General features: G+C 36.2%; 1 protein-coding gene across 3 annotated transcripts in view; it reads left to right on the forward strand.

Moving 5' to 3' along the window:
- Nucleotides 1–992: 992 nt before the first annotated feature.
- Nucleotides 993–23,048, forward strand: part of ClC-c (chloride channel protein 3) — a 137,326-nt gene continuing 115,270 nt past the window's right edge. Inside the window, exon 1 of one of the 3 annotated variants that reach the window (XM_069844933.1) lies at nt 993–1,130. The gene's annotated coding sequence lies outside the window, so the exon portion shown is untranslated. Of the gene's footprint in view, nt 1,131–6,915; nt 6,932–12,598; nt 12,742–23,048 lie in introns of those variants that run through there. The other 2 variants (XM_069844935.1, XM_069844934.1) reach the window with 2 other exon arrangements.

Consider the following 23,048-nt stretch of genomic DNA (forward strand, 5'->3'; position numbering starts at 1 on the left):
CTATCGTCAACATTGTTGCTTTAAAATGTTTTCTGTGTTTACTATACTCCAGCAGGCCGTGATATACGTCTCTTTTTTCCCCCCAGTCTATAAATGCGTTATGTAATGATTTATTTTTCATTTTAATATTTTAACAATATTATTTATATAACATATTGCAGCAATAACATCGGCAAGTTTAATTTTTCCGATCAAGGAGATGTTTAGAAATGGAAAATATACAGTAACTTTAGTGGAATTGTAGAGTTTACTTAATTTTTGCAAATATTTAAAAACAATAATTAACAGTGCAATTTAGGTGAAATTGCAGTGGTAAGTTTCCAATTTATAATTATTACTATATTGAACGTCTCTAAAAATAATATGTTAAAAGCCTAAAGCAGTAAAATCAATATGTCACTTAAGCTGTAAGAAGAGGGAAATTGTTATGTGTGTTAGGTTGGGCATACTGAATGTGGAATTTCACACTTTCCGCGGATTGGTTTTGTGCGGAAACCAAGCAAATACGCACGATCTCGCACAAACAGTACTTAACCACTATTAATCCGAACTCGTATCCTAGCAACCACATGCAGTTAAGAAAGATCGTAGCAGCACAGTCTAATATATACAGTCACGAAGCTTGAGTTTTGAGGGGTACTAGGAACAATAGACTGTGCCGGTACTATTTCACATTGTCTGTAATGAGGCGATAGTAGCGATCCTAGTGGTTAGCAACTGTCTATGGATGCATATTTACTACGTATTGAGCTTCGTGACTGTAGGCCTATATACTAGACTGTGGTAGCAGCGCGACATAAGAAATCTGACTGTAAGGTTCAGTTAGTGCATTTTTGTGACGTCGAAGTATTTCTGCCTTGCACGTGGACTCGCACCTGTCTATTAGCGGCTGATAGATTCGATTTCCACTCCCTTCCCTCAGCGTTCCAGAGAGTGGATACGAGTAGTATTGCTTTCACTTTGCTGCCAGTCCGTTCTCTGTAACAACTTCCTTTTTTCATGCCGTGCCACGGTTGTTACGGGACGGAAGTGCATCTGTCCTTTAAACAGTGAATTCGAAGTTTATTTGGAAATCAAGAGGACCCTGGGTGTATAATACAGTATTCCAGATATCTCCAGTTTCCGAACATGTGAGTATAAAGTGAAAACACCTGTTTCAAGGTTTATTATTATTATTATTATTATTATTATTATTATTATTATTATTATTATTATTATTATTATTCTACAATTCAGTAATTATCCTTCACCCGAAGATATTTTCCCCCTCCATAAAATTCTATTCTCAGCATCTTCTTAAGTAAGATCTCTTCTAGTCATACTTCTGACGTCATCCATCCATTGTTCTCTTTGCCTTTTTCTTCTCCTCTTTTCCTCCGCAGACTACTCCAGTATCATCTTCAGTATTCTTCCATTTTTAACCTCTACACGTGTCCTTTTCATTGACAGTTTCTCCTTTCTCTCTGTAATTAATTAATTCGTTGTTTTAAAGCTTTCGACAGACACAAATTCAATCTCGCAAATTTCTAGCGCAATAATTAAAAATAGGTCCCTAATAGAAACAGCAACAACCAATTTTCTTGGCTTAAAAATCGATAATGTGTTAAATTGGAAAAATCATATTAAAGAAATTACCCCCAAACTGAATTCAGCTTGTTTTGCTATTAGATCTATGCAAAAGATAGTAAATATCAATACCTTAAAAACAATATACTTCGCATACTTCCACTCGGTAATGAGTTTTGGAATAATATTCTGGGGAAATTCCACAGACAGTAACAGTATATTTCTATTACAAAAAAGAGTAATTAGAATAATAGTAGGTGCCAAATCTAGGGAATCGTGTAGGACTATTTAAAAAAAAAACTACAAATAATGCCCATGGCTTGTCAGTATATCTTTTCATTAATAATCTTCCTCGTATGTAATCGTGAAAACTTTGTAACTAATTCAACAGTTCATAGCATAAATACACGTCAAAAAAATGACTTTCATACTCCATCGACAAGTCTATCGTGCTATCAAAAAGGAGTGCGTTATATGACAGTAAATATTTTAATAGCCTCCCTATGAATATCAAAAATCAAACTCAAAACAATAAATTATTTAGGGCCAAATTAAAGCAGTACCTAATTTCTCACGCCTTCTATTCTGTAGATGAATTCATGACATTCAATAACACTTCATGAAATTGATACTAAAACTTTGTGTTGTACTAGTAGACACTATATTGTAAATCTCATCTGTATATATTTCATCTAGACTGTGACTATAAATTAAGACTTTATAGTACTGGGTGTTCAGTTCAAAATGTGTCATGGCTCGCTGTATGCCGTCATGTGGCTAGCCGATGAGCCTAGAGAATTCAATCTTCCTACATTTCCGCAGAGGTGTATAACCTAAGAGGCAGAGAAGTTGCCTAGCAAGTACGGCGTTCATTCTGAAGAGTACGTACCGATACGTACGGTAACGCCGGTAGTGGCAGGAATGTGAACTGTTTGGAAATACGTACTGTCGGGATATGGGGAGAGGGTTAAGACGATTAGTTACGTATTTGTTGACATTAACTTCGACGGTCAACATGGACACGGAGCATTTGATTTGTGTTGTGGAATGTTACCGTACGCAACCGATGATAACAAATACCCTGCGTACGACTTGCCGGCGCAAAACACAGTTCGAAAGAGGTTATGGTAGCACACAGACCGTACAGACCGCCATCTGTTGCTACGACGTTCAAGTTATACCGTACCGTACACGTCCTCAAGTTCAGATTGAAGAACGCCTTAAATAATAGGCAACTTCTCTAACATATAAGCTGAAACTCGCTTCAAATCGGTGACCCAACAACCGTGACGTCATGACACACTTTGAAATGAACAGCCAGTAGTACCACAGTCCAGTATATACAGTCACGAAACTTGAGTTGTGAGGGTAATATGAACAAAAGACTGTGCCGCATTGTCTATGTTGAGGCGATAGCAGCGATCCTAGTAGTCAGCAACTATCTATGGATGCATATTTACTACGTATTGACCTTCATGAGTGTATACAGGGTGTTCATTTCAAAGTGTGTCATGACGTCACTGTTGGTGAGTCAGCGATTTTAAGCGAGTTTCAGCTTTTGTGTCAGAGAAGTTGCCTATTAATCAAGGCGTTCAATCTGAACTTGAGGACCTGTACGGTATAACTTGAACGTCGTAGCAACAGATGGCGGTCTCTACGGTCTGTGTGCTACCATAACCTCTTTCGAACTGTGTTTTGCGCCGGCAAGTCATACGCAGGGTATTTGTTATCATCGGTTGCGTACGGAAACATTCCACAACTCAAATCAAATGCTCCGTGTCTATGTTGACCGTCGAAATTAATGTCAACAAATACGTAAATAGTCGTCTTAACTCTCTCCACATATCCCGACAGTAAGAAAAAAACTCACCTCAGTACATGTTTCGAAACAGTTCACATTTCTGCCACTACCGGCGTTACCGTACGTATCAGTAAGTACTCTTCTGAATGAACGCCGTACTTCCTAGGAAACTTCTCTGGCACATAAGTAATACACGTCTGCGGAAGTGTAGGAAGATTGAATTTTCTAGGCTCATCGATTAGCCACATGACGGCATACAGCGAGCCATGACACACTTTGAACTGAACTCCCAGTATACTAGACTGTGGTAGTATTAAGTTTTTTGACTTGTTCCATATTCTAGCTGTGAAGTAATGTGCGAATACCATGGAATGTTAATAAATACAATACAATACAATATAATACAATACAATATAATACAATACAATATAACACACACATTAGCCTACCTAAGAAGTTTCAATTTAAAATATATGAGAAGTTACAATCATTAATAAATCAGAAATGTTAACACGCTTTTTAAAGTGTTCATATGCATTAACATTTTCAACTCGTGCAAGGACAGTTATGATCATTTTGAAATCCTAAATTTATGTAATTGTAAATTACTTATTTTATCGTTTGCATAATTCCCAAGAAAGACTGGAAATTTGTCTCAGTCTCACATAGCCAGGACATGCACCTCTTGTTACTTGTTATCACCAGGCTGATACACGCCTAGCCCTACCGCTAATTTTAACTGTTTAGCGTTGTTCTGTGCTTGTCACCTAACGGAATAGTAACGGACCAAATTGCCTCACCATCTACACTCCGACCAAGGACGACGCATGTGCTGACAATTATCTAAAAATGCTATCATTGTAAATGAAATCTATGTGTAACTAATATCTTTGTGGAACAGAATTCTACTAATAACTATAAAGACGTCTTCACAATTACCCGGAAACGGCAACTAGAACGAGAACGAGAAAAATCTTCCTTAAATACGAAGTGAAATATTAATATGCGTTACAAGAGCGGTATGTTGAAGTTTTCATGTTCGAGGAAAAGTTTAAAAAAGCGAAACGTAGTTGAGCTTTTTTAATTTCCGAGAATTGAAAGAAAACATACCGCTCGTGTATCGTACATTATTTTGTGCGAAGATCGTTTATTACATACCTGAAAGAGGAATTTCTAATTAGTTGCAATGAAATCTCCATCTTGGTTTCTGTTCAATGACGGCAAATTTGCAAAACAAAAATATCTATCTTCAACATTGTTATATATACGTCTGTCTTTTTTTTTCCCCAGTCTATGATGAGTCTGGAATCTTGTTGATTTTTTCACGGCTTCCTTAATGTTACTTGCATCACGAATGTAGTAACTTTAGTGGAGTTGTTGAGTTTACTTAATTTTTGCAAATATTTAAAAACAATAATTAACAGTGCAATTTAGGTGAAATTGCAGTGGTAAGTTTCCAATTTATAATTATTACTATATTGAACGTCTCTAAAAATAATATGTTAAGAGTCTAAAGCAGTAAAATCAATATGTCACTTAAGCGGTAAGAAGAGGGAAATTGTTATGTGTGTTAGGTTGGGAATACTGAATGTGGAATTTTAGACTTTCCGCGGATTGGTTTTGTGCGGAAACCAAGCAAATACGTACGATCTCGCACAAAGAAACATATTTATAACTAATTTATTATAAAAGAAATAATATTAATAAACAAACTTTGAAAACCAACGAAATGAGTGTATGCATTTACAAATTATAGATAGTTCTGACGTATAGTACGCATTCCGAATCTTCAACAAAATTTCAACATTTATGGGATCACAAAACAGCTGTTTACAATGGACTTGAAAATCAACTGCGTAACTTTATTGATACAGCAGGCAAGACCCAACAATTTGGCCAGAATTCTGATACACACAAACCACAAGTAAGACTATAAAAATGTAGTTTATACAATATTTAATATTTAGAAGAATTGTCAATCACTTTGTCATTATTAATAACCGTAAAAGCTAAAGACTGCAGCCATATTTTCATTTATTGTCTTGTTTTTATCGCCAACACGCACTTAGTTTATAATACATCAACAATTAACGTTTGATATGACCGAGAATGTAATTCCATCGACACACACTAAAATATTAATTTACATTGACTATTACACTTTTACTACGTCACACTACTTTCGACCAATAAAACGGTACGAATGGACGTCTTTCAACCAATCATGGCTGCTTATCGCACAATTTTATTGCGTCCCTAGCATTTGTTTAATTTTATCGCGTCCCTAGCATTTGTTTAATTTTATCGCGTCCCTAGCATTTGTTTCTTTGTTTGCCAACATTAAAACTGCGCTGGTCTGGACGTAAAAAAAAATTGAAAATTACAAACCACTCCAGTCGATGCACAGCAGTTTCAAATATGACTCGCATTGGCATTCAAGAACAAGAATTAATAAAAATCACTGATCATACCTATGCATCTTCTGAAATCCGATTTACAAATAAATGAAGAGCATCATTCGGAAATCCTGAATAAGTTGGATACACCATGTAGGCCTACATCAAAGAGTTCCACTTCTATTACGCACACGTCCAATATAACATCAATTGAACCACCAACCACATTTGAAAACTGTACATTCAATAATTATCCCTTTTAAAATTATTAATGTGTACTTTTTTATGTCATCGTCGTTAATTAAAACTTTTCTAACACTTGTGTATATTAGTTACGTTATGGTATAGCTCCTGCTATATGATGTTATGGATAGTCACGTATCATAGATTGTTTAATATTAAGATTTATCGAAAATAATCTGTCAAGTGACGTTGATTACTGGGATTCGGATAATTGAAGTGGAATGCAACTGTTTTAATAAAAATGAAACTGAATCAACAAAGCCTTCTTGACTAGTAACACTGCCATCGTGATATAGATCGAGAACTTCTCGACGAGAAGGCATTGCTAGTAATCATAACTCACTACTGCCATCTAGCATACATCTAGCGTAATATTTGTAATGTTGAGATGGTACAATAATACATTTGAAGACAGTTGTATTTTTGTAAGTCAATTAATATTTTATTGTATTGGAGTACTTCGTTACTTCTAATCTTTATATACTTTCTTCTAATCGTGTAATAGTCAATTAAATCCCACTCGAGTTTTGATTTTCTCTAGATAAATCAAAACCTCTAGTGAGATTACTGTTGAAAATCGGCATTAGCCCAACACATGTTATGGATCGTAGGCCTCCGTTTGACAGTTGATTACAGTGTTGCCGACGAATGGCTCCGGCTTGTAACTGAAGAAGGCTCTGGTAAATAATCATACCAATCTTTTGAAGACAAGTTGAATTCTTCTGTTCATGGCAGCGAATTTATCAGTAAATCGCGTTTGGTTCTCAGATAGATGCAAACAAGCATAAAAAACTCCTCTAATGAAAAATATTACTCCTACATAGATTGTTTTCTATGTCTTTACAGCTTACTAGAGTAACATGGTTCAGCTTCCATCTCGGCAGTCACGGTGACGATCGCCACTCCAGTATGCGGCTATGCATTGGTAAGAGAAGTGAAAATCGCTTTGTTAAAAGTGCAGTGAACTTTCTCGTCACGTTAACCCAGTTTCAGTGTATCGATGCTGGATAACTATACCGTTCAAAACTATATAGATAAAACTGATTATTAGTGACCATATTCTCTCCCAGGGCGTACGGAGATAAGATTAGGTGTTCATAGACTACGTTGGCGTGTAGTCGTATTTGGCGCGTGGCACAGGTACTATCAGGGAACATTTCACTTGCATTTTTTTGTGCTGCAGTTGACGTTGTATTCATGATTCAAAACTAGACTTCGAAGATTGTTGAAAATACATTCTAGTGACTATTACGCTTTTACTACGTCACACTACTTTTGACCAATAAAACGGTACGAAAGGACGTCTTTCAACCAATCATGGCTGCTTATCGCACAATTTTATCGCGTCCCTAGCATTTGTTTAATTTTATCGCGTTCCTAGCATTTGTTTATTTTTGTCACTACCCTAGCATTTGTTTCTTTGTTTGCCAACATTTCAGACTGCACTGGTCTGGATGTCAAAAAACAGAAAATTACAAACCACTCCAGTCGATGCACAGCACTTTCAAATAGGACTCGCATTTTGGCATTCAAGAACAAGAATTAATAAAGATCACTGGCCATATATGAAGAGCACCATTCGGAAATCCTGAATAAGTTGAGGGGTACACCATGTATATCAATGAGTTCACTTCTTTTACGCACACGTCCAATATAATATCAACTGAACCACCAACCACTAAAACATTCAAATTTGAAAATTGTACTTTCAATAATTGTTTCTTTTAAAATTATTCATGTTTATTTTTTATTTCATTATCGTTAATTAAAGCGTTTCTTGTTTATTTCATCATCCCTAATTAAAACTTTTCTAACACTTGTTTATATTATTTAGGTTATGTTTGTTATAGCTTCTGCTATATGATATTATGGATAGTCACGTATCAGAGATTGTTTAATACTAAGATTTATTGAAAATCGTCTGTCAAGTGACGTTGATTACTGGGATCCGGATGATTGAAGTGGAATGCAAATGTTTTAATAAAAATGAAACTGAATCAACAAAGCCTTCTTGACTAGTAACCGTCCACAGAGTTCAATGAAGATTCCATAGTTGGCACAACTGATAACAAGAAAACATAATCATAAAACACTACTGCCATCTAGCGTAATGTTGAGATGGTACAATAATACATTTGAAGACAGTTGTATTTTCGTAAGTTAATTAATATTTGATTGTATTGCAGTACTCTATTTCTTCTAATCTTTATATACTTTCTTCTAATCGTGTAATAGTCAATTAAATCCAACTCGAGTTTTGATTTTCTCTAGATAAATCGAAACCTCTAGTGAGATTACTATTGATAAAGACCGATACTACGATAACTTTGCCTACAATTTAAACTATTTGTTCATTTCTTTACGTTATTTCATTTATTTTTATTGGTACTATAGAGTTATGGCCGTAAGTCAAGGCCTTCTCTTCCACTCAACCTATATTCTAAACTGTTTCCTGGGAATACTCAAAAGCAATCATTATGTCGCCATGGATACCTATTCGTTCCTTGTTCATTTGTCTTCCTTGCGCCTACTTCTGTCGTTTTCTATTATTTACAAGCGGGTTTTGATTAATAATGTTTGGATTCCAGTTGTGAGACACCTCGTGAAATATTTCTTCTTCATCAGACTTGCTGCACTAATGGTAGGTATATATAGCCTCTATGAAAAATATTTTCACACCCGCACCTGTTAGTTTTGTCTGTAGGTTATCAATAGTGTTGCAAATTATACACACAAAAAAACTTTAAAATATGCACTGCAATGCCAAAAAATATGCATGCGTACATGCACTAAAATAACGAAAGATCTGCCACACTAGTTATGATATAGACTCTAGCTAACATCAAAATATTGGCCACATGATGGGAAATGTTCCAATTATAAGGTTTTAAAAAGAAAAAAATTAGTGTAATTTCTTAGTACCAGTTTAAGGAGTCAGGTACAGCTTACAGCAGTAAAAGTTTTGGAAATGTAAAACATTTTTTTCGTCCATTACTGTATCTTTTACAATAATGAAAATTGTTATGTGTAAAACACTGTCCTTCTGCTATATGAAAAAAATATTTTTACGATTAAAAAATTATTTATATATATTTTTTTTTCAAAATTCAAAATGGTGGCAGTTTACTATGCAGTGATGAAGCGTTTCCCTCATGACTCATAAACTTGTTAATTTTTTCATGTTCTCTCTCTTTCATTTCATTGCTGAAACGCATGTTTACAATATCATGCTCTTTAAACTACATTCCTTAATAAATAATATTTTTTTTATTTCGTGTTAGGAAAAGATGATTTTTAAAATGAATTCATTTTTTATCAAACAATCTGTCAAAGATAGAGAAGTGATCTTGCATCATATTGTAGATATGACATGCATAAATACACACAAAAAATTTCATCACAGAATGTTGGATAATTTTTGAGTTATGTGGGAAAGGCTTCATCACTGCACAGTGAACTGAATTTTGGGGGGGGGGGGAAATATTTTTTTTTAAATTGTAAAAATATTTTTTTTAATATAGCAGAAGGACAATGTTTTACACATACTAATTTTCATTATTGTACATTATACAGTAATGGAGGAAAAAAATATTGAATGTTTCCAAAATTTTACTGCTGTAAGCTGTACCTAATCCCTTAATTAAAATCAGACGATGTTCCTACAGAGTCTAGACCTAAAATATGATCCTCTGTATACATCGTCGCCTTATGGTACAGTTTTCCTTTCAAAGAATTCCACTTACAACAAGGTATTTACGCAAAAATGAACGGAAATCATATTTCAGTTAGTTCCACAGTTATTTTAAAACAAATAAAATATAGTTGTGTATGTTAAACACAACGAATTAGATTTTTATAAGTTCCAACAAGTGAAATAAGTAATTTTTGGTCCTAATATTTGAATTAGTTCTTATTATGTAGGCTACTATAAAATTTAAGTGTGTTATTCGTTGGTACAATTACGACGAAAGTCATGGTTGTCGGAAAAAATAAAGAAGGTAAACGTGAGAATACTAAATGAGGCAGTAGAGCAAGTGGACAGCTTCAAATACTTGGGATATGCTATAAGCAATAACATAAGCTGGTCCACACCTGTCGAGTAACGGTCAGCGCGTCTGGCCGCGAAAGCAGGTGGCTCGGGTTCGAATCTCGTCGGGGCAAGTTACCTGGTTGAGGTTTTTTCCGGGGTTTTCCCTCAACCCAATACGCGCAATAGCTGGGTAACTTTCGATCTGCACCTCGGACTCATTTCACCGGAATTATCACCTTTATTTCATTCAGACGCTAAATAACCTGAGATGTTGATACAGCGTCGTAAAATAACCCAATAAAATAAAAAAAACATGAGCTGTAGCCAGGAAGTCAAAAGGGGGATAGCAATGACAAAGGAAGGTTTTTAATAGTCTTCTGCGGACTTCTGAAAAAATAACTAAGGAAGAGATTAGAGAAGTGCTTTGTGTGGAATGTGGCATTGCATGGAGAAGAAATATGGACATTATGACGAAGAGAAATGACTAGAAGTATATCAAATGTGTATATGGAGAAGTATGGAGCGTGTGAAATGGACAGAGTAAGAAATGAAACTGTGTTGAAAACAGTGGGCGAAGAAAGAATGATGCTGAAACTGATCAGGAAGAGAAAAAGGAATTGATTGGGTCACTGGCTGAGAAGAAACTGCCTAATGAAATATGCACTTTAAGAATAGTGAACGGGAGAAAAGTTCGGGACAAAGAAGATATCAAATAATAGACAACATTAAGGTATATAGATCATATGCGGAGACTAAGAGGAAGGCAGAAAATAGGAAAGGTTGGAGAAAGCTGGGTTTGCAGTGAAAGACATGCCATTTGGCAGAACACTATGTACAGTAGCCTATGTATGCATAAAACGAAAAAGAAAAAGTGATATTTCGAGAGTAATGACAATGAGATAGCAAGAGAATAGGTTCGAACCTAGGAATCCGGACCTTGGTCATTAGTATCATGTAACTCGCTTCAGCACTGTGCTCCAACCACGAGAAAGTCTGTGCCGGATGAGACGAAGGAGGGTAATGGTGTGAATGAATGTTGATGTCATAAGGTCACACACGTGGGTACTCTTATCTCTATTGGCTAGCTCTCAGAGCACAAACCATAACATTGATACAGACATATTGATACTACCATAGTTACAAAATTAGTTCACAGTTAATCTCCTGGAGTGCTATTCATAGACATTTCGCTAGCCCGCGCTACGAGCGTGCTAAACTAGCCCCGGCTATCGGCTGGTTACTTGTACAGGATTCATATCATATCATATCGCTAATACTGGTTTATGAATACGAAACACGTTAGTTCGCTGATCATCCACCGTAAGCCCGCGCTAAGAATGTCTATGAATACGGCCCTTGGTCTTTTAATCTCTTCATACAGGAAATAACATATGCAGGAGAGTGCATGGTTTTTAAACTGGCATTATAACGGTAATATTATTTTGTGCGAGATCGTGCGTATTTGCTTGTTTTCCGCACAGAACCAATACGCGGTAAGTGTGAAATACCACATTCAGTATTCCCAACGTAACACACATAACAATTTCCCTCTTCTTACCGCTTAAGCGCGACATTCATTTTACTGCTTTTGGCTTTTAACATATTATTTTTAGAGACGTTTAACATAGTAATAATTATAAATTGGAAACTTACCACTGCAATTTCACCTAAATTGCAATGTTAAATATTGTTTTTAAATATTTGCAAAAATTAAGTAAAGTCTACTACTCCACGAAACTTATTGCATTCCTGATACAAGTAACATTAAGGAAGCCGTGAAAAAATCAACGAGATTCCAGATGCCGATGTTATTACTGCAATATGTTATATAAATAATATTGTTAAAATATTAAAATGAAAAATAAATCATTACATAACCTTACCGTTTGTTTTAAGTTCGCATTTATAGACTGGGGGAAAAAAAAGACAGACGTATATGACGGCCTGCTGGAGTATAGTAAACACAGAAAACATTTTCCAGCAACAATGTTGAAGAAAGATATTTTGGTGTTCCGAAGTTGGCGTCATTAAACAGAAACCAACATGGAGATTTCATTGCAACTAATTAGAAATTCGTCTTTCAGGTATGTAATAAACTATCTTCGCACAAAATAACGTACGATACACGAGCGGTATGTTTGTTTTCATGTTCTCGGAAATTAAAAAAGCTCAACTACGTTTCGCTTTTTCAATCTTTTCCTCGAACATGAAGACGTCAACATATCGCTCTTGTAACGTATATTACTATATCTACTTCTTTCCAATAGATGAGGCAATAGTAAGCACATTCCTTTCACGGTTGATCTCCTGGTTGGAGAACAGTAGCTCCATTCGGATTTTAAATCTACCCCCATGAGGAGTGCAGCAATCCGTTAGCATTTCTCATATGTGGGCCCAGTCGTCACGCGAAGCAAATGGAGTGAGCAATGCACTCTGCAGTTAGTTACACTTTCTGTTTGGTTGCTGCAATCGCCACTTCCTGTTCATGACAGACAAATGAAAACATTTGATGCGCAACTGTCAACTACATAAGACATCCTACACGTGCTGTGCGTGCAAGTGTGAGTGGCACGGATGTAGCCTCTTGTTTATTTAACTTCATTACTTGTTTAACAGTGTTGTATCAGCTGGCGGTATCGTTCCGAATTTGTTCAACTCGTCGAGGCAGAGTGGCAATTTTTATGATCCGATCTTCAATTCCTGAGGTAATGAAATTATGTTATTTTATATATTTAAGTCACTGATTAGCTTATTTAACGACATTTACTCAGTTACAGCTATTGTTTAGAACCGTTGAAATTACGTACTTTATGCTGCGATTAAATTTGGAGAGAAGTTTATTTTGATCATTAGCTTTACCAACTTTGCATATCACTGAACAACTAATTTTTACTTTTTGTCTTGCTCCGAAATAAAAATGAGTGAATATTACTAATATGTGTGCCCTAAATCTGAATTTAAAACCCAAATTGTCTCATCACGCACTATTTTCTGGGGAAAGTGAATTAAAATTATTTATGAAAAAAAAACTTTTTTTATTGTTTTTCATTGCTACTAATAAAATTACAACAAACTATGGATTAAAAATGCCTCATAATAGGCTACTTGAAAAATGGGTACTGGATACAAAAATGATGTTACAATACATTTAAAATACAAAAAAAAAAAAAAAAAAAAAAAAAAAAAAACACAACAACAATAAAAATATTTCATGCGTGTAATGAGGAAAATCTCAGAATGTAAATTTACCATTTAAAAGGATTTTCTGGATGACTTTCGTCTATAACTAGACACAGGACTGTCTTTTACAAGGAACTAACAATAGTCTGCAAGCATGCTGGATGACGATCTTCCTTTATATGATCTTTCCATTTCAGATATTTCTTGATGAAATCTTTCCCCAGGATCCAAGGTTAGGAGGAAAGAAATCCAAGTGAGAATATAAAAAGTGTATTTTGAGAGATAAGTTACACTCCATATGCACTTAACATGGTTTCCATAAGTTCGATGTAGTTTTCTGCCCTAGAATTTCCAAGAAAATTTAAGCAAACTTCTTTGAAAGCGCGCCATGCCATTTTTTTGTAACGGAAAATTTTTCATAAAATAAAGGGTCAGCCATAACTTTGTGAATTTGTGGACCGATGAAAATGCCCTCTTTTAATTTTCCTTCACTCAAACTGGTAACCTTTCTTTTAAATACTGAAAAACACACCCTTGATTGTTCATTGCATAGACCTGACTTTGAACTGTAATGAAATTTACTGAATAGAAGGGACCAATAACTGTTTATTTATTAGAAGTACAAAAGAAGATGCCAACAACCATAAGAAACCTGAAATAGATCATAAACTCATAAAATGCATTAGCTTTTGTTTTGGTTTACAACCCTCAACCCTCGCCAGAGCGCTTATCGAAAAGCGAAATCATAGTATATCTTGAAAACCTTAAGTGATACGAAGAAAAGAGATGCATTTACGGATTCAGCGCACACAAAATCATAAGGACACATTGTTCTAAGTCGGAGCAAAATTCTTGTTGTTCAGTGAATTAATTTCATTGGTTTATTGCTTACTACTCAAACTTCAATTTGAAGTCCTGATTTTGAATCATGAGTACAGAAATACACTGTTATTGGCTAAACTAGCGCTGGGGAAGTCCAGGTGATTTTGGAAGTGACAATCGTCGAATTTGCACGGGGCTTTTGTGAGGAGATTTAGATTAAAATTTAAAGCGCTATATTTCAGTCAGCCACGGCAGTATTTTCCTAAGAGACGAATATTTTTCCTGGACTAAATATACAATAAAATCACCAGAACTTCCCGTACGCTAGTTTCTCATCGTTTATTAGTTGGTTATTTAACAAAGCTGTATCAACTACCAGGTTATTTAGCGTCAACGGGATAGTTGTAAGCAAGATGAGGCCGAATATTCGACATAGATTACCTGACATTCGCCTTAGGTTGGGGAAAACCTCGGAAAAACCCAACTACGTGATCAGCCCAAGCGGGAATTGAACCCGCGCCCGAGCGCAATTTCGAATCGGGAGACAAGCGCCTTAACCGACTGAGCTATGCCGCTGGCTAGTTTCTCATCTTCACTAGACTATTGGTCATCATTCACCTGGGTGTTGTATGCGACGTATTTGGTGAGAGAATAGGGAATAGTCTGCATAAGATTACAAAAAATTACATAAAACCAGGACTACTGTTGGCTTATATCAAGTTCAGGATTGGCTACTTGTCTGGCACAGTGCTATCCTCTGATTGGTCATCATTCACCTGGGTGTCGTCTGCGATGTATTTGGTGAGAGAAAAGGGAATGGTCTACATAAGATTATAAAAAATTGTATAAAACCAGGACTACTGTTGGCTTATACCACGTTCAGGATTGGCTACTTGTCTAGCACAGTGCTATCCTCTGATTGGTCATCATTCACCTGGGTGTTGTGTGCGATGTATTTGGTGAGAGAAAAGGGAATGGTCTACATAAGATTATAAAAAATTGTATAAAACCAGGACTACTGTTGGCTTATACCACGTTCAGGATTGGCTACTTGTCTAGCACAGTGCTATCCTCTGATTGGTCATCATTCACCTGGGTGTTGTGTGCGATGTATTTGGTGAGAGAAAAGGGAATGGTCTACATAAGATTATAAAAAATTGTATAAAACCAGGACTACTGTTGGCTTATACCACGTTCAGGATTGGCTACTTGTCTGGCACAGTGCTATCCTCTGATTGGTCATCATTCACCTGGGTGTTGTATGCGATGTATTTGGTGAGAGAATAGGGAATAGTCTGCATAAGATTACAAAATATTACATAAAACCAGGACTACTGTTGGCTTATATCAAGTTCAGGATTGGCTACTTGTCTGGCACAGTGCTATCCTCTGATTGGTCATCATTCACCTGGGTGTCGTCTGCGATGTATTTAGTGAGAGAAAAGGGAATGGTCTACATAAGATTATAAAAAATTGTATAAAACCAGGACTACTGTTGGCTTATACCACGTTCAGGATTGGCTACTTGTCTAGCACAGTGCTATCTCTGATTGGTCATCATTCACCTGGGTGTTGTGTGCGATGTATTTGGTGAGAGAAAAGGGAATGGTCTACATAAGATTATAAAAAATTGTATAAAACCAGGACTACTGTTGGCTTATACCACGTTCAGGATTGGCTACTTGTCTAGCACAGTCCTATCCTCTGATTGGTCATCATTCACCTGGGTGTTGTGTGCGATGTATTTGGTGAGAGAAAAGGGAATGGTCTACATAAGATTATAAAAAATTGTATAAAACCAGGACTACTGTTGGCTTATACCACGTTCAGGATTGGCTACTTGTCTGGCACAGTGCTATCCTCTGATTGGTCATCATTCACCTGGGTGTTGTATGCGATGTATTTGGTGAGAGAATAGGGAATAGTCTGCATAAGATTACAAAAAATTACATAAAACCAGGACTACTGTTGGCTTATATCAAGTTCAGGATTGGCTACTTGTCTGGCACAGTGCTATCCTCTGATTGGTCATCATTCACCTGGGTGTCGTCTGCGATGCATTTGGTGAGAGAAAAGGGAATGGTCTACATAAGATTATAAAAAATTGTATAAAACCAGGACTACTGTTGGCTTATACCACGTTCAGGATTGGCTACTTGTCTAGCACAGTGCTATCCTCTGATTGGTCATCATTCACCTGGGTGTTGTGTGCGATGTATTTGGTGAGAGAAAAGGGAATGGTCTACATAAGATTATAAAAAATTGTATAAAACCAGGACTACTGTTGGCTTATACCACGTTCAGGATTGGCTACTTGTCTAGCACAGTGCTATCCTCTGATTGGTCATCATTCACCTGGGTGTCGTCTGCGATGTATTTGGTGAGAGAAAAGGGAATGGTCTACATAAGATTATAAAAAATTGCATAAAACCAGGACTACTGTTGGCTTATACCACGTTCAGGATTGGCTACTTGTCTAGCACAGTGCTATCCTCTGATTGGTCATCATTCACCTGGGTGTTGTGTGCGATGTATTTGGTGAGAGAAAAGGGAATGGTCTACATAAGATTATAAAAAATTGTATAAAACCAGGACTACTGTTGGCTTATACCACGTTCAGGATTGGCTACTTGTCTAGCACAGTGCTATCCTCTGATTGGTCATCATTCACCTGGGTGTTGTGTGCGATGTATTTGGTGAGAGAAAAGGGAATGGTCTACATAAGATTATAAAAAATTGTATAAAACCAGGACTACTGTTGGCTTATACCACGTTCAGGATTGGCTACTTGTCTGGCACAGTGCTATCCTCTGATTGGTCATCATTCACCTGGGTGTTGTATGCGATGTATTTGGTGAGAGAATAGGGAATAGTCTGCATAAGATTACAAAAAATTACATAAAACCAGGACTACTGTTGGCTTATATCAAGTTCAGGATTGGCTACTTGTCTGGCACAGTGCTATCCTCTGATTGGTCATCATTCACCTGGGTGTCGTCTGCGATGCATTTGGTGAGAGAAAAGGGAATGGTCTACATAAGATTATAAAAAATTGTATAAAACCAGGACTACTGTTGGCTTATACCACGTTCAGGATTGGCTACTTGTCTGGCACAGTGCTATCCTCTGATTGGTCATCATTCACCTGGGTGTTGTATGCGATGTATTTGGTGAGAGAATAGGGAATAGTCTGCATAAGATTACAAAAAATTACATAAAACCAGGACTACTGTTGGCTTATATCAAGTTCAGGATTGGCTACTTGTCTGGCACAGTGCTATCCTCTGATTGGTCATCATTCACCTGGGTGTCGTCTGCGATGCATTTGGTGAGAGAAAAGGGAATGGTCTACATAAGATTATAAAAAATTGTATAAAACCAGGACTACTGTTGGCTTATACCACGTTCAGGATTGGCTACTTGTCTAGCACAGTGCTATCCTCTGATTGGTCATCATTCACCTGGGTGTCGTCTGCGATGTATTTGGTGAGAGAAAAGGGAATGGTCTACATAAGATTATAAAAAATTGCATAAAACCAGGACTACTGTTGGCTTATATCACGTTCAGGATTGGCTACTTGTCTAGCACAGTGCTATCCTCTGATTGGTCATCATTCACCTGGGTGTCGTCTGCGATGTATTTGGTGAGAGAAAAGGGAATGGTCTGCATAAGAGTATAAAAAAAGTCATATAAACCAGCACCAAATTCATGATTGGCTACTTTTCTGACACAGGGTGCGAATGAAGATTTCTGATGAGGGGGGATAGAATCCTAGATAGAGAATAGCATACATAAAATTATTATCATCCTCATTCGATAGGGCTCAACAGTTGGTCACACTGAGTTGCTTGTCTTGCATCTTGATCATAATAATAATTATATCCATGAGCTGGCTTAAGATAAGATGTGTGATTCCTAAGTTATTGATTGTTGTCAGCTTGCCGGTGATGATAATACATCAGTATTATTTTCTTTGCTTACTTTGTACTTTATAAAGTACATACACTCATATTAAAACAATTATATTTTGTGAGGGGGGATAGAAGCTATCCCTGGCAGGGATGTTAATATGAATTTATGAGAGGGGATAACTTTCCAACAGAGGGAAACCCCTCATCCCCCCGTTAATTCGCACCCTGATATATTGTATATAGAGTATGTACATTTAAAGTGTATCATGTTTAGTATTATGTTCTATTATATATATATATATATATATATATATATATATATATATATTCTATATACTAGTTCAGTATTATTATCTAATAAAATTATATTGTCTGTAATATGTAGCACTAATATTTTGTAGAGCGCTAGTTTCGAAGTTTTATCACAGTCTACTAGAGAGAGATATATATATATATATATATATATATATATATATATTACTTACAACTTACTTACAAATGGCTTTTAAGGAACCCGAAGGTTCATTGCCGCCCTCACATAAGCCCGCCAGCGGTCCCTATCCTGTGCAAGATTAATCCAGTCTCTATCATCATACCCCACCTCCCTCAAATCCATTTTAATATTATCCTCCCATCTACGTCTCGGCCTCCCTAAAGGTCTTTTTCCCTCCGGTCTCCCAACTAACACTCTATATGCATTTCTGGATTCGCCCATACGTGCTACATGCCCTGCCCATCTCAAACGTCTGGATTTAATGTTCCTAATTATGTCACGTGAAGAATACAATGCGTGCAGTTCTGTGTTGTGTAACTTTCTCCATTCTCCTGTAACTTCATCCCGCTTAGCCCCAAATATTTTCCTTAGCACCTTATTCTCAAACACCCTGAACCTATGTTCCTCTCTCAGAGTGAGAGTCCAAGTTTCACAACCATACAGAAGAACCGGTAATATAACTGTTTTATAAATTCTAACTTTCAGATTTTTCGACAGCAGACTGGATGATAAGAGCTTCTCAACCGAATAATAACACGCATTTCCCATATTTATTCTGCGTTTAATTTCCTCCCGAGTGTCATTTATATTTGTTACTGTTGCTCCAAGATATTTGAATTTTTCCACCTCTTCGAAGGATAAATCTCCAGTTTTTATATTTCCATTTCGTACAATATTCTGGTCACGAGACATAATCATATACTTTGTCTTTTCGGGATTTACTTCCAAACCGATCGCTCTACTTGCTTCAAGTAAAATTTCCGTGTTTTCCCTAATCGTTTGTGTATTTTCTCCTAACATATTCACGTCATCCGCATAGACAAGAAGCTGATGTAACCCGTTCAATTCCAAACCCTGCCTGTTATCCTGAACTTTCCTAATGGCATATTCTAGAGCGAAGTTAAAAAGTAAAGGTGATAGTGCATCTCCCTGCTTTAGCCCGCAGTGAATTGGAAAAGCATCAGATAGAAACTGACCTATACGGACTCTGCTGTATGTTTCACTGAGACACATTTTAATTAATCGAACTAGTTTCTTGGGATTACCAAATTCAATAAGAATATCATATAATACTTCCCTCTTAACCGAGTCATACGCTTTTTTGAAATCTATGAATAACTGATGTACTGTACCCTTATACTCCCATTTTTTCTCCAACATCTGTCGAATATAAAAAATCTGATCAATAGTCGATCTATTACGCCGAAAACCGCACTGATGATCCCCAATAATTTCATCTACGTACGGAGTTAATCTTCTCAAAAGAATATTGGACAAAATTTTGTACGACGTCAACAAAAGTGATATTCCTCGAGAGTTACCACAGTTGGTTTTGTCCCCCTTTTTAAAAATAGGTACAATTATGGACTCCTTCCATTGTTCTGGTACAATTTCCTTTTCCCAAATAGCAAGTACAAGTTTATAAATTTCGCTATATAATGCACTCCCACCCTCTTGTATTAATTCTGCTGGAATTTGATCGATACCTGGAGACTTGTACTTTTTCAGATTTTCTATCGCAATTTCGACTTCTGAAAGCGTGGGTTCGGGTATAAATGGCTCAGCAGTTTGTATTTCAGTTTCGTCCCGATCATTTCTATTTGGCCTATGTACATTTGGTAGTTGCGCAAAATAGTTTTTCCATCTGTTTAGGATTGATGGAGCATCTGCAAGCAAGTCACCATTCTCATCCTTGATCACGTTTACCCTTGGCTGATATCCGTTCTTAAATTCCTTTATACCCTTATATAAATCTCGAATGTTTTTATTCTTACTATTTGTTTCTACCTCATTCAGTTTTTCCTTCAAGTAACCTCTCTTTTTATTCCTAAGTGTACGACTTGCTTCCCGTCTTTCATTGAAATAATTATCTCTCTTCTCCTCAACTGGATCCTGTAAGAATTTCAATTTTGCCTCTTTCCTTCTTTCTACTACCATGCAACAATCTTCATCAAACCACGGTTTCTTTTTCTTAGTTTCATAATAACCTATGCTCTGCTCAGCTGCAATTTTGATACTATCTCTGATATTTTCCCACACGCTATTAACATCTAATTCTTTCTCAACTTCGTCGGAACTTTCTAAAGTGGCAAACCTATTCGAAATTTCGACCTGATAAATATATATATATATATATATATATATATATATATATATATATAGTCACGAAGCTTGAGTTTTGAGGGTGCTAGAAACAGTACACTGTGACGGTACTATTTTGCATTGCCTGTAATGAGGCGATATTAGCGATCCTAGTGGTGAGCAACTATCTAATGTTTGCATATTTACTACATATTGAGCTTCGCGACTGTATATAGTAGACTGTGGTTTTAGTGCGTTTATGTGGTTAAAAAGTAGCTGAACAGGCGATTTCAATTTAGTAGCAATCTCACTTACAGTTGTTATGCTCTATTATTATTATTATTATTATTATTATTATTATTATTATTATTATTATTATCATTATTAATATTATTATTGTTATTATTATTGTTATTATTATTATTATTATTATTATTATTATTATTATTATTATTATTATTATTATTATTATTATTATTATTATTTACTGAACTATACCTTTCGTAGCGTCCTGACGTAAGCATTTAGCGTCAGAATTTGAAATCTGAACGGCCACGATGTACTAACCGATAACTTCCCTAACTTGTCTGGGAGCCACCGGCGTGACTCAGTCGGTTAAGGAGCTTGCTTGCCGATCTCAAGTTGCGTTCGGGCGCGGGTTCGATCCCTGCTTGGGCTGATTATCTAGTTGGGTTTTTCCGAGGTTTTCCCCAACCGTAAGGTGAATGCCAGTTAATCCATGGCGAATCCTCGGCCTCATCTCGCCAAATACCATCTCGCTATCACCAATCTCAGCGACTCTGAATAACCTAGTAGTTGATACAGCGTCGTTAAATAACCAAGTAAAAAAAAAAACTTGTTTGGGAACGAAAATGCGCTGTCTGATTATTATACAGGGACATCACTTTATTTTTACCAACATTTTTAACATTAACCTGGCTATACTCGGAAACACTGTTGCCCCCTTCCATTACAGGAGTTTGATGTTACTAGTGCAATATGTAAACAAATCATTTTACTAGGTATAGGAGGAGAGAAAAGTAGTGTATCCATTTATGTTGTAGGGAAATACGATATCACGATTTTCAGTTTGATCATCACTCTTACGGAATTTATCAAAATACAGTAGAGTAGTAACATTTTTTTTTCAAAAACTCAACTTTTCAGGCGGCTATGTTCGTTATGTAATGTCTACTTTATTTAGCATATTAATTATTGATGTTATCATACAATATAGAGAGTGCATTTAAATTGAGGGGGTCATAAGTAAAGGGCTGTGAGTGCACTTAAGTTACTTTTGAGAAAATGGGGTTTAAATAGTTAAGCTTTCGTAAAATCGGTGAAATTTGTTATTTAAATTTTAATGTGTGATGCGATTAAAATATCCCTTTGCCACTAAAATTTTAAATACTTTTGCTTACACTGGATGCACTTAACTCATGTTAATACAAATGTCACTAGCATTCCTTTGCTTCTAGTCACCTCAATTCAAAATAAGCTAATCTGAATTTTTAAACAAGTTGCTGAAAATGGTTGCCGTTCATTACAATGCAGGCTTCAATTCAGTACGCACATTATTAAAATCATTTTGAAGCATATTCTCTGAAATTTAATTTATCGTTTCTTGAATATAATTTTTAGTACGATATTATTAATATAGGTTCTTTCTTCTATGGAAAACGCAATCATATTTATGAAACACACTATACACTGCAGTGTTTACTTCACTGCTTGAAGACTTCGAATGCAACAGTAAGTTTGTGTGTCTGACGGGAGCAAGGACATTAGTGAAGGGGTGAGAGTGAAGTACATTCAGAAATGCAGGTACAATAAAAATGCAAGTAAAAATAAAATGATGTCCCTGTACAAATGAAAAGTTTTTCGAAGAAATGGCAAATAAATCTTTTTGGCTCGTTCTTCGCGTTGATAACTTAATACTCATACGTCTCACTACCCAATAGTTCTGCCATAAATGAGATTAAAATTTCAGACACTTTTTTTTTTTTTTTTTTGGCTCAACAGTTAATAAAACACCAAAATCACATTTGACTCTTCGGTTACTTACAACCTAAACTTTCTGTTCTTAAAATTAATACAGTTATACTCCTTTTACGCACTGGTTTGAGTCCTCATGCGAGAAGAAATTTTCTCATGAAATTTCGGCCAGTGAATGGGACCGGTGCCCACCCATCATCGTGATGCATTTGAGGAGCTGCGATAGGTAGCGAAATCCGGTTGCGTAAGCTAGCTATAATGGCTGGGAGGATCATCGTGCTAACCACACGATACCTCCATTCTGGTTGGATGATCGTCCACCTCTTCTTCGGAATGTGGGAGTGAGGCCAGCAGCCGGCTGGTCGGTCTAGGCCCTTCACGGGCTGTAGCGTCACGGATTATTATTATTATTATTATTATTATTATTATTATTATTATTATTATTATTATTATTATTATTATACTCCTTTTACTCTATATAGGACGTAGAATATGTGCGTCAGATACGTATGCAACATACGACGATAT

The sequence above is a fragment of the Periplaneta americana genome, chromosome 14 (genome assembly GCF_040183065.1).
Source record: "Periplaneta americana isolate PAMFEO1 chromosome 14, P.americana_PAMFEO1_priV1, whole genome shotgun sequence".
Taxonomy (NCBI): domain Eukaryota; kingdom Metazoa; phylum Arthropoda; class Insecta; order Blattodea; family Blattidae; genus Periplaneta; species Periplaneta americana.